The 14,851-nt window shown below is 49.3% G+C and overlaps 1 protein-coding gene across 2 annotated transcripts in view; it reads left to right on the top strand.

Annotated features, from left to right (window-relative positions):
• The window catches only part of LOC125637907 (uncharacterized), a 32,286-nt gene that overhangs the window by 1,443 nt on the left and 15,992 nt on the right, over nt 1–14,851 (top strand). The window contains exon 1 of one of the 2 annotated variants that reach the window (XM_048852971.2): nt 14,697–14,841. The exons of the other annotated variant lie outside the window; for it this stretch is intronic. The gene's annotated coding sequence lies outside the window, so the exon portion shown is untranslated. Of the gene's footprint in view, nt 1–14,696; nt 14,842–14,851 lie in introns of those variants that run through there. 2 annotated transcript variants of the gene reach the window in all.

Here is a 14,851-nt window from a genome sequence, read left to right as displayed (position 1 = left end):
AAAACTAAGAATATTGCAGAAAAACAAAACTCAAAGAGGAAACAATAATTAGACTTGTCAGGACTGAATTTTCTTTTTTCTAACTTCACTGGGTAATATCTATGTTTATTTTAAAGCTTTTTAGATTTTTGTCCATTTACGTTTCCACAATTGCACAAATGTGTGGGTTTTAAACTTTTTTTTTCTATTTTTATCAATTTACATTTTTGCAATTGCAGGAAATGGCATGTGTTTCAGACAATACTTATTTAATGACAGATGCTGAAATGCAAAAAATTAAAGTTTTATAACCATTAAAACACAAATTGTCTGTGTTACATAAGAATGGCCCTACTGGGTCAGATCAAAGGTCCATCTAGCCCAGTATCCTGTCTTCTGACAGTGGCCAGTGTCAGGTGCCCCAGAGGGAATGAACAGAACGGGTAATTATCAAGTGATCCATCCCCTGTCACTCATTCCCAGCTTCTGTCAAACAGAGGATAGGGACAGCATTCCTGCCCATCCTGGCTAATAGCCATTGATGGACCTATCCTCCATGAACTTATCCAGGTCTTTTTTGAACCCTGTTATAGTCTTGGCCTTCACAACATCCTCTGGCAAGGAGTTCCACAGGTTGACTGTGCGTTGTGTGAAGAAATACTTCCTTTTATTTGTTTTAAACCTGCTGCCTATTAATTTCATTTGGTGACCCCTAGTTCTTGTGTTATGAGAAGTAGTAAACAACACTTATCTCCTTTCTCTACACCAGTCATGATTTTATAGACTTCAGTCATATCTCCATTTAACTGTCTCTTTTCCAAGCTGAAAAGTCCCAGTCTTAATAATCTCTCCTCATACGGAAGCTGTTCCATACCCCTAATAATTTTTCTTGCCCTTTTCTGAACCTTTTCCAATTCCAATATATCTTTTCTGATATGGGGCGACCACATCTGCACACAGTATTCAAGATGTGGGTGTACGATGGATTTATATAGAGGCAACATGATATTTTCTCTCCTATTATCTGTCCCTTTCTTAATTATTCCTAACATTCTGTTTGCTTTTTTGACTGCTGCTGCACATTGAGTGGATGTTTTCAGAGAACTATCCACAATGACTCCAAGATCTCTTTCTTGAGTGGTACCAGCTAATTTAGACACCACCATGTTATATGTATAGTTGGGATTATGCTTTCCAATGTGCATTTCTTTGCATTTATCGACATTAAATTTCATCTGCCATTTTGTTGCCCAGTCATCCAGTTTTGAGAGATCCTTTTGTAGCTCTTTGCAGTCTGCCTGGGTCTTAACTATCTTTAGTAATTTTGTATCATTTGCAAATTTTGCCACCTCACTGTTTACTCCTTTTCCCAGATCATTTATAAATATGTTGAATAGGACTGGTCAAAATATACAAAGTAAATATCCTTAAATTGAATTCTGAGGGGTTCTCCAGCAGCATTTTTCTTATTTTGCCTATCTGTAAATTTCAGTTATAACCAGTGGCAATAATTTTTCATTGGTTTGTGTGCGTTGGGAGAAATTGACGTTTACTGACATTTACCAATTAAAAATCTCATCCTCCCAAGCCTAACAAAAATCCTGGTGACATGTCAAATCCCTTTCCCTGAACAAGCAGACACAAAAGGAGATGTGTTCAGCCACTGGACATTCTTTAGATCACAACAGGAAAACTACAAAATTACAAAGGGGCTGGATAAAAAGGAAAAAATAAAAAGCAGCCACACTATTAGCTGTAATGATCAAGGGCTGCCGCATGCTCCAACAGCATCCGGATTATGTCAGCAGCAGACCAGGTTGACCCACGTAAAATCCTACAAGCACTCCAAAAGCACTTTTAACCAACACGAACAATGTCACACACCAAAGATATCTCTTCAACAAGTGTAATCAAGATTTCAATGGCAAAAGAACTACATTCAGGCTGAGTTAAGCTAGTTTGGTTGTTTGCCCTTTCAGAATGCTGAGTTGAGCAAAATTCAGACTTCTGAAAACCAGGAAATGAAAAGTTAAGGTTGCCCGTACAATCTTAATTCTGCCCTTTTTCAGTTGGGCAACTTTGTTTTTTCCTTTTTGTCCTTTAATAGCGTCAGATGGAATCCTGTGAATGAGCTGTAAAAGGAGCTTTTACATTTCAGCAATTGTGGGTTTGGCCAAGTAAAAAGGTATACCTGTTAACATGGTATATTGAGGCATTGCTAAAAGAGGACAGGGCTGTCTGATGACTATTCTACTGCGTGCACAGTAACCCTCCCCATAAAATAAAAACATATTCTCACAGACAACTTGAGTTGTTAAATCTTTATTGCATTTGGACTACAATAATTAGTGGCAGGTGTTCACCTGGGGCATGGCATCAGCACAAATTGCATTTCCTGGTTTTCAGAAGTTTGAGTTTTGCTCAATTCAGCATTCTGCAAGGGTCCGATATACCACCAAGCAACCATAACTCTGTGTTAATGTCATTTTCTGTCATTGAATTTCCTAGTTTTTTGAACTGTAAAATATATTGTTTTGGTAGAAGTTAGTAGTCATTTAGGCAGTTGTACATATCATGTCCTGCAATTTGCATCCTGAGCCAGCCAGCCCCTTGCTACACATCAGCTGGGCTCCTCTATACCTCTGACCCCCTGTTTTCCCCACTCCAACCTAGCTTCCTTCCCACTACTGTTTCCAGGCTCTCCTCTCCCCCCCCCCCCCCCCGCCCCTTGCAAGGAGGAAATGCATATCCCTGAACTCCTCATTCCCTGATATAAAATGTTTCTACTGGCATTACTTATCCCCTCTGATAACCCAACTCACATGCAGTGCCTGGAATGAAGGACAGCTGTGTTACAGTGCAGTGGTGTTCGTGGTTGTGCTTCAGAGTGGTTGAAGGGTGGAGTTTATAGCAGGGCCAGTGAGAGAAATCCCAGACGGGGTTTCTGTTCCAAAATATTGACAGTTTTATGGTTGAGAGAGAGAACCTCTGTCCCCTGCTCAATAGATGGACTCCATCTTTGAGAAACACTGCAGGGTCAGAGCTCGTAATGTTTCTGTGACAAACACTACACTTTGTCCAGTCAGCCAGGAACCTTCTCATTTCCCGATTAATGTTCTTCCAACCCTTAGTAATGGCTGCCATATTGTCACTGCAGGAATTATGCAGACAATCAGGGCTTCTCTACACTTACTGGCCCAGCTCCACGGGTGCAGCTGTGCGGCTGTAGCACTTAGTGTGGATGCTACCTATGCCAATGGGAGAGCTTCTCCTATCAGCGTAGGTTCTCCGCGTCCCCGAGAGGCATTAGCTATGTCAACAGGAGAAGCGCTTTCTACACTGGGGGTTAGGTTTCCACACTGCTGAGCGATATAGTTATACCAGCATAAACTGGTAGTGTAGGCGAAGCCTTAGCCAGACTATCGGAGGTCCTGGACACAAATCTGTGATGCAGACCAAATCTGCTGTCCTCCATTGAAGGAGGCCCAGATCATTTCTGCCTGAGTGAATCACGACAAAGTCCGGTAGATTACAAGACATTAGTTAGGCCTTCTCTACACTGCAAAGTTTTGTCGGCAAAAGCTGTTTTTTGCCGACAAAACAGGGGAGGTGTACACGCTGCAAAGCTGCTTTTGGCAGCAAAACTCTGCTGTTTTGCCGACAAAATAAAACCACCTCAACGAGAGCATAAAAACTTTTTGCAGCCAAGTTAAAGTGACAAAGCCTCAGTGTAGACACTGCTGTTTGTTTTGTCAACAGAACCGGCTTCCAGAATCCGCCAGTATCCCACAATGCCTGCCGTGACCGCTCTGCTCACTGTTTTGATCTCTGCTGCCCGGCAGGCATCATGCGCCCCTCCCCTTTCAGAGCTCCGGGAAGTAGCTGACAGCTGAGCGGGCTGCTCCCTTTGGGGCACAAAGAGCAAATCATTAGCCTGCCGCTGAGCGGGGGGGTGGGGGGGACGACTGCTGTGACATTCCTCAGCATGGAGAGCTCACAGAGCTGCTCTGGGTGCCGCTGAGGGAGAACTCGGAGGGAATCACAAACTTGCAGGCAGAGCGGGCTGCTTTGGGAGAGACTGCTGTGCTGAGCAGAGCCGGGAGCTGATGTGGGGGGTTATCCCCCTCCCTCTGCCTCAGGATAGGCCAGTCAGCCTGCTGTCTCCCCTGCCCCAGACACGCCACTCACCTCTCCTCCTCACACACTGAAAAAGAGACTGACCGAAACCTGCATCATGTGACTCTGTACCTGCCCCACGAGCCATTGCAAGCAGCAAACCCTTCCCAAAGCACCCTGTGGCCAGTTAGTGAGATAGCTACCCACAGTGCCCGACTCGGCAAGCGCTGTTAGTGTGGATGCGCTCGGCTGACACAAGGAGCTAGTGTGGACATGCAACAGCCGTTTTAATTAAAGCAGCATAACTTTTGCCAACAAAACTTTGTAGTGTAGTCAAGCCTTAGATGCTGCAGAGTGGGCAAAACATGCTGGGAACACAGGCTACCTCTGTCCACCCAAATCTGCCTGTAGTCAGCAACCCCTGTGTCGCAGTGCACTCCTTGCTCTCCCAAAAACTTCTGCAAATTCCTGGGCCAGGGATCACCCAGAATTCACATGTTGGCAACCCTGGCAGCACACACATTTCTGTTCCACCCAATATAACAAAAAATGTGGTTAGATCACCTGCTGACTATTCTGCTGGGTTCACAGTAAACCGCCCCATAAAATAAAATCATGTTATATTATAACAAAGACAACTTGAGTTATTAGGTCTTTATCGCACAGTTGTATAAATCTTGGTTTATTAAAAACCTATGAAGGGAAGAGCTTCCTCCTGGAGAGAGAGAGAGACATAGCTGGAATTGTAACCTTTGTTAGGGGGTGAACAAGAAGGGACATGATCAATGTCTATAAAATATTGACTGGTCTAGAGAAAGGACATCTGGGAGAAAGGCGTGTCTGTTCTCCCTATCCTATAACGCAAGAGCAAGGGGACACACTATGAAACTAAAAGTTGGGAAATTCAAAACTGATCAAAGTAAATACTTTTCCACACAGCACATAATTATCCTCTGGAACTCACTGCCCCAGGATTCCACTGAAAGCAAGAACTTAGCAAGATTCAAAGAGGGAACATCCAGAACTAGAGTAGTTAATGCAAAAAATGCCTGGCAACCCCTCCTGCTTAAGGGCTCGGGGAGCAGATTATCCCCCATCTGCTTCTGCTGGGTTCTTATATCTTCTTCTGCAGCGTCTTGTGTTGGAGATGGGACACTGGACTGGATGGAACTTGGCTCTGACCTAGTCTGACAATGCCTATGTTACTGTGTCCCTGTCTGTTGCTACCCGCACCAGGAAGTCAAAGTGCCTTCCGGGGGGGGGGGGGGGGGGAATATTGGGCGCTAAAGGGCTCTTTAATCTAGCGGAGAAAAGCAGAACAAGAACCAATGGCTGGGAGCTGAAGCCAGGCAAAGTTAAATGAGAGACGAGGCACATGTTTGCCACTGTGAGGGTCATTACCCACTGGAACAAACTCCCAAGGGAAGTGGTGGATTCTTCATCTCCTGATGTCTTCAGATCCTGACTGGGGGCCTTCCTGGATGATGGTTTAGCTGAACATAAGTTACTGGGCTTGATACAGTGGAAACTGGATGGAATTTAGTGGTCTGTGCTATACAGGGGTCAGACTAATGATCTAGTGGTCCCTCCGGGCTTTAATTCTTCCAGCCTATGAATACTCAGTCATCAGAGACAGCTGATTCCATTGTCCCTGGGACAGGGTTATATTCAGGTCTCTGTGTGACCCTTGCTCCACAGCAGTCAGTGGGAAGTTCCCACTGAGACACCATCGCCAACCCAAAGTGATCACCGACCAGGAGACTAAAAATACACCTTGGGTTCTTTGTGTTAGTTTTCTAGTGTATCTGCATTGGTCCTACCCAGGACAGCTCCCTCTCAGGCTCCCTGAAGATGCAGGCAGGTGTTGCTACACTGGTTACACTAGGGGATGTTTGCCCCAGAAATTGGCCCATGGCACACACTCTCTCTCATGTGGAGCAGAGAACCCGTGGGTCCCTGGAGCATGGGGGCCATTTTTCTCTCAGCTCAACTCTCAGCTGCCACCCACCAGGGACCCCCTTGCCCACACTGGGGAGATACACTGCTACAAGTGCCCCTGTAACTCACCCCCCCAGGTGGGGTGCTCTGTCCCATCTAGCATAGGCGCCAATTTCTAATGGCGCCGGTGGGTGCTCAACCCCCCTCTGCCCCCAGCCCCGCCCCGACTCCACTCCTGTCCCGGCCCCGCTCGCCCCCATTCCAACCCCTTTCCCCAAAGTCCCCACCCCAACTCCGCCCCCTCACTGCCCCGATCCGACTCCTTCCCCAAATCCCCGCCCCAGCCCTGCCTCCTCCCCTGAGTGCTCCACGTTCCCGCTCCTTAGGGTGACCAGATGTCCTGATTTTGTAGGGACAGTCCCGATTTTGGGGGATTTTTGTTATATAGGCTCCTATTACCCCCCACCCTCTGTCCTGATTTTTCACACTTGCCCTCTGGTCACCCTACCGCTCCTCTCTGCTCCCTCCCAGAGCTTGCTACAGCTGTTTGGCGGTGGCAAGTGCTGGGAGAGAGGGAGGAGCAGGGAGGGGGCGGAGGAGGAGGTGAGCAGGGCAGGGAGCTTGGCTGCCAGTGGGTGCAGAGCACCCACTAATTTTTCCCCATGGGTGCTCCAGCCCTGGAGCACCCACAGAGTCGGTGCCTATGCCTTCTAGTGGCACCAAGACCCCATGTACAGGGGACAGTGTACAGAGCACAGAGCCAGCCTGCGGGGCAGAGACCCTATCAATGTCCCACTAGTGGGGCAGTTCACTCAGTCCCCAAAAGCCCCCCCTTTGTGGTGGTGGAGAGACCCCATCAATGTGGGAAGAGCTCCAGAGCCAGCGATGGCTGTTGAGTTGTGACACCAGAGAGCCAGGGATCAGCTCTGGGAACCTAGCACTATCCTGTCCCTGCAGGATGCTGATGGGCAAGATGGGGTGTCAGGGGCAGCCCCTGCACCTATGAGGGCCTGACCCTCTAGTCCCATCAGAGCCAGGCCCTGCATTTGGGATGGCTCAGTCCCAGCTCTGCCCAGCTGCTGTTAATTGTCGGGATGGTTTTATTCCTAAACACAATGATTGGGGGCAGCCAGCAGCTCTCTAGCCTCTACTTCCCAGGGAGTCCTGGTCCCCCACCACATCTCACCTGCTGGGGACAGTTGGGTGCTGGCTATTCACTGTGGCAGGGGAGTGGAGATGCCTCCTAGTCAGACACTCCCAATATGGACACAAGCTATGGGTGCTGGAGTCAATGCAACAGTGACACCCAGCCTGGGGGATCCCAGCAGAGAGGGCACATGCCCCCAGGCCTGCCCCCAAAGTCAGCTGTAGCTCATTGCCAGGTGAAGGACACCTATATAAACAGGCTCCAAGCCCCGCTTCAGAGTCAGCTGAATCTCAGCACCGGGAAATGCTGGGCAGGGGATGGGCAGGAGAGCAGCGCCCTGTGCTGAAAGATGGGAACAATCCTTCTCAAACATGCCTGCCCTCTGCTCTGGATGGAGCCCCCACTTACCCCCCAGTTGAGTGGGTATGTAATGCTGACAGGCCCCCGCTCATCAGCGGCAGGCAGGATCAAACCTGGGACCTCTGGAGCTAAATGCATGACCCTCTACCACATGAGCGAAAAGCTACATGGCTCTTAGCTAAGGCTGTAGCAGACTCTTTAATCTCTAAGTGGTCTCAGTGCTGCTAGAGAGCAAAGGCACCGACTTTGTGGGTGCTCCAGGGCTGGAGTACCCATGGGGAAAAATTAGTGGGTGCTCTGCAGCCAAGCTCCCTGCCCTGCCTCACCTTCTCCTCCTGCTCCCCTGAGTGGTCAGGTCCCCGCTCCTCCCTCCCTCCCAGCGCTTGCTGCCACCAAACAGCTGTAGCAAGCTCCGGGAGGGAGGAGCGGGAACGTGGCGTGCTCAGGGGAGGAGGTGGGTCTGGGGTGGAGATTTAGGGAAGGAGTCGGATAGGGGCAGTGAGGGGGCAGAGTTGGGGCTTCAGGGAAGGAGTTGGAATGGGGGCGAGAGGAGCCGGGACAGGAGTGGAGTCGGGGCGGGGCCGGGGGCAGAGGGGGGTTGAGCACCTACTGGCGCCATTAGAAGTCGGCGCCTATGCTAGATGGGACAGAGCACCCCACCCAAGGGGGGTGTGAGTTACAGGGGCACATGTAGCACAGCCAGGCCTTGATGGAGGGAGCAGGACCAAGTCTAGCAGCAGAGCAGGGGCCAGGCCCCATGGTGGGCTGTGTGGTGCAGGTGGCTCCTGGAGGTGTGGGGGAATCACATGGGCATGTACCTCTCCACTCCCCCTAGCTCGCCACCAAAGTGAAGCAGGAGGGACCCCAACACTCTGACTGGGGCATGAGTGGGGAGCCATCCCCCAGCCCTAGAGCCACACTTTTGAGGGACTGGGGTGCACAGAGGCTCCAGGAGCCTTAAATTGCCGTTGGCAAAAACGTTCATCCAGATCTCAATGTGCTTCTGCCCATTGACAGCAGGATTGGGGTCCTGGGGAGTGGGAGAGCAATTTCTTCCCTCATAATCCAAACAGAGGGCATCCTTTGTTGTGTAGTCTTTGTACTGAGCAGTGCCCGAGGCTGGGTATAGCCCTGCCCTTAGCACAAAGTACAGGACACAGAGGAGTCAGTGGATGGGGAAGCAGAGTATTCCTCCCTCCTTTAAAATATTTTCCATTTTTGTCATAACATTTTGGTTTCCCTTGAAAAACTGAAAGTTCTTTACTTTTCTGAAACCAAAATGGTTTTGTTTTTAAGGCTGAAACTCTGTTGGGCTTCGATTACTGAAAACAACATTTGTTGGGTTTCAGGATTTGGAGTTTTTTCCAGTGAAATCAAGGAATTTGACAAAAAAATTAAAACGTATTTGCAAAAATGTCCATTTTGATGAAAAGCTGTTTCCTTTCAAAACCCCTCCCGCACTTTGATGAAGGATGAAAATTCACCAGCTCTGCCGCAGTCTAAATATTTTCCAGTCTCACAAGAGGCAGCACGTGAAATTGTTTCCTCTGAGTTCATTCCACGCCAGCGTCAGTAATTCAGATCTACATCTCCTCTTCTGACCTAGTAAAAACTCTGTGCTCGGTGAGAGATTCCTGTATCATCAGCCCCCTGCTGCCTCCAACCCCAGAGGTGGATCAGATCAATGGGAGACATTAAAACAAGTTGCTTTTGGAGGTGATGTCTATTTATTTAATCAGAAAGGAAACTCCATCCCATTCCACTGAGAAAAACCAACAAACGCTACACAGGGACATTCGCATACAGCTAATCTGGTTGTAAACTGAACTGGGAAACAAGCCCTCTTAGTTTGCTAGAAGAGTATCTACATGGAGAGTTTAATAATGGAGAGCAATAATTTGTTATGCCTGTACATTTCCTGTATGACCATCCCTAGAGGTCTCTCTCTAGGTCAGGGGTGGGCAAACTTTTTGGCCTGAGGGCTGCATCAGGTTTCTGAAATTGTATGGAGGGCTGGTTAGGGGAGGCTGTGCCTCCCCAAACAGCCAGGCATGGCCCGGCCCCGCCCCCATCCGACCTCCCCGCTTCTCGCCCCCTGACCGTCCCCCTGGGACTCCTGCCCCATCCACCCCACCTGCTCTCGGTCCCCTGACCACCCTCGGAACCCCGCCCCTAACTGCCCCCCACCACCCCATCCAACCCCCCCTCTCCTTCCTGACTGCCCCCCTGGGATCCCTGCCCCATCCAACCACCCCTTCTCCCTGACCGCCCCCGGACCCCTCGCCCCTAACTGCCCCCCACCACCCCATCCAACCCCTCCTCTCCTTCCTGACTGCCCCCCCAGGACACCTGCCCCCATTCAACCCCTCTTCCCTGCCTTCTGACTGCCCTGACCCCTATCCATGCCCCTGATCACCCCCCCAAACTCCCCTGCCCTCTATCCACCCCCCCCCACTCCCTGCCCCCTTACCGCACTGTCTGGAGCACCGGTGGCTGGCAGCGCAGCTGCACCAGGACAGGAACCGTGCCGCACAGCACAGAGCACCGGGTCAGGCTGGGCTCTGCAGCCCCACCGACCAGAGCATTGCGCCATGCGGCTGCGGGGGTGGGGGGACAGTCTCCCAAGCCAGGAGCTCAGGGGCCGGGCAGGACAGTCCTGTGGGCTGGATGTGGCCCCCAGGCCATAGTTTGCCCACCTCTGCTGTAGGTGTTTATCAGTCCCTTGTCCCATCGTGTGCGAGCCCTCGTGCAATGGGGCCCTGGTCTGTAAGATTCCAGCCCCTGTGGCTGAGGAGAAAAGCTGATAAACATGACACCTAATGGCTCCCACACCAGCAGGAGAGTAAACAGGCTCTAAAATTGTTTTTTTATATATATAGAAATGACAAGATATTTAAGATAATCTCAAGATTTTGGGGACCTGGCTCCTGAGCAACAGGGTTTGGCAGGTTAATGGATTTTATCAGTGGTTAATGGATTTTATCCTGACACAGCCCCGTGAGGTAAGAGAGCATTATCTCCACTTTATAGATGGGGAAACTGAGGCCCCCAGAGATTCAGTCACTTGCCCAAGGTCATGCAGGGAATCCCTGGCGGAGCTGGGCCTTGAACCCATGTCTGTCTGCCTGTACGGGTCTGTCAGGAGGGAGTGTCTTGGGAAGAGCACCCACAGGGACCTGGCTCGCTAAAGGGGCTGTGTCAGGGTCTGGGATACGGTAACTCCCTGTCCCCAAGCAGGGAGAGAGCTCAGCTGTGGTGGCTCAGCCTGGCACAGGCTTTGCAGTGGCGATCACTGTGGGAAGGCCAGGCTCCCCATTGCTAGAAGCTCTGTACAGGGCTGGCGGAGGAAGCCATGGGTGGTGTGCAGCCACAAGAAGACTGATAGCTCCACAGATCTCAGGGACAAAGCTGTGTATCCTCGGGCACCTTCTTCTGGCACCTCATCCAGTGCTGAGTGGGGGAGGGAGCTGGGATTATGGGTCCAGAGAGATGGGCCAGGGAGGGTCAGGGCAGGGCCTGTCTGTGCTGAGCAGGGGCAGGGAGCTGTGTTGGGTGGAAACTGGCAAATTTCCATGTACACAGACATCTCTCTCCAATGGAGCACTCAGAGCCCTTTCCCTACCCACTGGGATCTCATTTTATCGCCATCCAGCCCAGCCTCCTGCAGAACCCAGCTAGTTAACCCATCATCTCCTGCAGCTATTCCTGCCCCCCGGCCCAGTAACTCCTGGCTGAGCTAGAGCAGAGCTTTGAGAGAGAGACGCCTCATCTCCATTGACAGACTCCCAGGGATGGAGAATCCACCCCATCCTGAGGGGAGCTCTCCCAATGGTTCATTCCCCTCCCTGATAAACACAGGCCCCTTATTTCCAGTCTGAATTTATCTCCCTTCTACTCCCAGCCAGTGGATCGTGCTCTGCCTTTGTCTGGTGGTTAAAGGTCCCTCTGCTCTCAGCCATCCTCTCCCCAGGTCAGTGTCACAGCCTGGAATCCCAGCACCACACTAAGGGTCTTTCTTCACTGCAGAGCTAGCCTGGGCATGGAAACCCCCGCTACTAAGCACTACCCACGCCAGACCCATGTAACTGCACCCTAATATTACTGCGCTAGCTGTGTACTGGAGTGGGTTTCTGGTGGGATATATCCTGGTGCTGAGCAGTACGTTAATCTGAGCTGCTCTCTCATTTCATTCACAGGGTGCTCTCTCTCTCCTAGCACAGAGCTGCTATCTGTGCAGTGACAAGGGAAAAGCAGTTGCATGTACATAACTCACAGGTGAAGTGCCTGATGATCAATGGAAGCCATCCTGGAGGTGAAAGCTAACAGCTTTTGGCAACAAGAATTCTAATGGGAATGTCTGTCAGCCATTCAGTCTGCAAACCACACAGTGCATCACTGAGCATCGCTCAGCTGACAGTTCTGCCTCTCTGGGTCATAGAACCACAGGGCTAGAAGGGACCGCAGGGGTCATCTAGTCCTGTGGGTCTCAACCAGGGGCATGCGCACCCCTGGCGGTATGCAGAGGTCTTTCAGGGGGTACATCAACTCATCTAGATCAGTGGTCATGGGACAGGTTAAAGGCAGTGATAGACAGGTACCCCTGTGAAGCTAAGCTACATACTTCAGCTCTATGTGGTAGGGCTTGGACTTCAGCCCCACTGCCTGTGGCTCCGGCTTCAAACAAGGCTCACAAGTGAAAAACGGACTCAAGTATCACACTGAAAAGTAAGAACAATATTTATATTCCAATTGATTAATTGTATAATTATATGGCAAAAATGAGAAAACAAGCAAATTTGTCAGTGCTAGTGTGCTGTGTCACTTTTGTATTTTTATGTCTGATTTTGTAAGCAAGTAGTTTTTAAGTGAGGTGAAACCTGGGGACACGCAAAACAAATCAGACTACTGAAAGGGGTACAGTAGTCTGCAAAAGGTTGAGAACCACTGATCTAGTCTAACCCCCTGCAAGATGCAGGATTTGTTGTGTCTAACTGTGACTGGGGTCCTAGCTGTGGTCACTCAATTAGGGTGAACTGCAAAGAATAGGGCAGACAATCCCCATAAAGCTGGTGGATATTCTAATACTTAGATTCACCAAGCCAGCATAAAACAGCTTCTTTATTACCTTACTGGTTATTCAGAAGTCCAAACAACACAGTTCCCTGAAAGAGATCCAGCCTCAGGCCCTCATCCAGGTACCCACGTCAAATATGAAAATTTCTGTAAATCTTATTTCATCATATAAAAGAAAAGGTTCTGCCAATCCCAAAGGATCGGACACATTACCTCCCAGGTTATTGAATATTTCAGATCTTACCCAAATACACACTACAGCCAATTCTTATGAACTAAACTCAACTTTATTAAAAAACGAAAGAGAGAGAGTATGGTTAAAAGATCAATATACATACAGACATGAGATCGATTCATTGAGGTTCAGATTCATACCAGAGATGGTGAGTTTTGTAGCTGCAAAGAGTTCTTTAAGAAATAGTTCATAGTTTATAGTCCAATGTCCAAATCCCATATTCAGGGCTTACCAGCATAACTGGGACCTCAGTCTTGCGACTCAAACTTCCCCTGAGGAAGCCTAAGCAGATCTGAGATGACAGAATCAGGACCCAAGGATCTTTTATACAATTTCATGTCTTTTGACAAGTTGGAGTTCCACAGGGAACAAAAGGTAATTAGGATGACTTTGAAGGAGGTCCATCACCAGTACTTAGCTATACGAATTAACATAAGGCCATTTGCTTGTTCCTCCACTATTCACAATACATTACAACTAATTTAAATGATATCAGAATACAGCATAGACAGGGACTGTTGATTACATTGTGGACCCTACTCATACATATATAAATACACAAAAACACAAACATTATCTCCCCACATGTCTTTTGAGGGTTATTTATTTTCCAGGATGTTTAACCCTTTCTAGCCATGCGTCACACTAACCCATCCAAGACAGATGGCTCCAGCCTCCTTTTGAAAACCTCCAGTGAAGGAGCTTCCTTGACCGCCCTAGGCAGGTCTGTTCCATTGTCCTCCTGTTCTTACCGTTAGGAAGTTTTTTCAGAGATTTACTCTTAGGCTTTGACCATACTACACAGCTTTTAGCGACATGGCCGTGTTGACACAGCCGTGTCGCTAAAAGACGGGCAGTGTCGTCACGGTTTGTCGGCACTCTTGCCAACAAAATACTTGCACCCCCAATGAACAGAGCGCTCCTGCCGACAACACACTGTTCACAATGACACTTGCCATGGCAAAACTTTTGTTTTGTTCACACCCCTGAACGACAAAAGTTTTGTCGCTCAATTGCCAATATAGACATAAATCTTCTGAGCTGTAGTTTGAACCCATTGCCTCTTGCCTTTTTTCTCCATCTTTTTTCAAGTATTTGAAGACCGCTATCACATCCCCCTTTAATCTCCTCTTTTCCAAACTAAACATACCCAGTTTCTTCAGCCTTTGCTCTTCTGACTTGCATTCCATCCCTTTGGTCATCTTTGTTGTTCACTTCTGGGTCCTTTCTAGTTTCTCTCTACATCCTTTCTATACATTGGTGACCATAATTGGACACACTACTCCAGCTGAGGCCTAACCAGTGCCGAGGAGACCGGTACTATCACCTCCCGTGACTTGCAGATTCTGCCTCTGTTAATGCAACCTAAACTTGCATTTGCTTTTTTTTGCAACAGCATCGCAGTGCTGGCTCATGCTGTGGTTGTGATCCACCACCACTCCCAGATCCTTCTCAGCAGTGCTGCTGCCAGGACAGTTTCCCCCCATTCTGTATGGGTGCATTTGGTTTTTCTTCCCTAAGTGCAGCACCTCACACTTGTCTATGTTGAATTTCATTTTTTTTTTTTTTGGCTGTAGCCCAGTTCTCCAATTTATCAAGATCCCTTTGAATTTTAGCTCTATCTTCCAAAGTGTTGGTTACCCCCCCGCCCCCCCCGTCCAGCTTTGTGTCATCTGCAAACGTAATCATTGGGAAATCCTGCCCATAAAACCTTTCCCCCATGATCTGGGAGGCTTCTGTCCAACTGGCAGGAGGGAGGAGGAGTTCTCTGTCCAAACGCTGTGGAAGCTCTAAGCACAGCGGAAACGGAGCAGGCTAATGTGGGGTTAAAATGCAGGGCACAAGTAGGGAGGAGTTAGACGCTGTAGGGAAGCCCAGCCCAAAGGCGGAACTGGAGAGAACAACAGCGGGTTTGATCAGCCTGCAGCTTTCTCACTGCACACAGACAGCAGGGGCTTGCCAGCGAGGCTGAACAAAACCCCAGCGCTTGCCGGTGGGGAGGG

The sequence above is a fragment of the Caretta caretta genome, chromosome 6 (assembly GCF_965140235.1).
Source record: "Caretta caretta isolate rCarCar2 chromosome 6, rCarCar1.hap1, whole genome shotgun sequence".
In the NCBI taxonomy this organism is placed as follows: domain Eukaryota; kingdom Metazoa; phylum Chordata; order Testudines; family Cheloniidae; genus Caretta; species Caretta caretta.
This window is presented reverse-complemented; position numbering and strand designations above follow the sequence as displayed.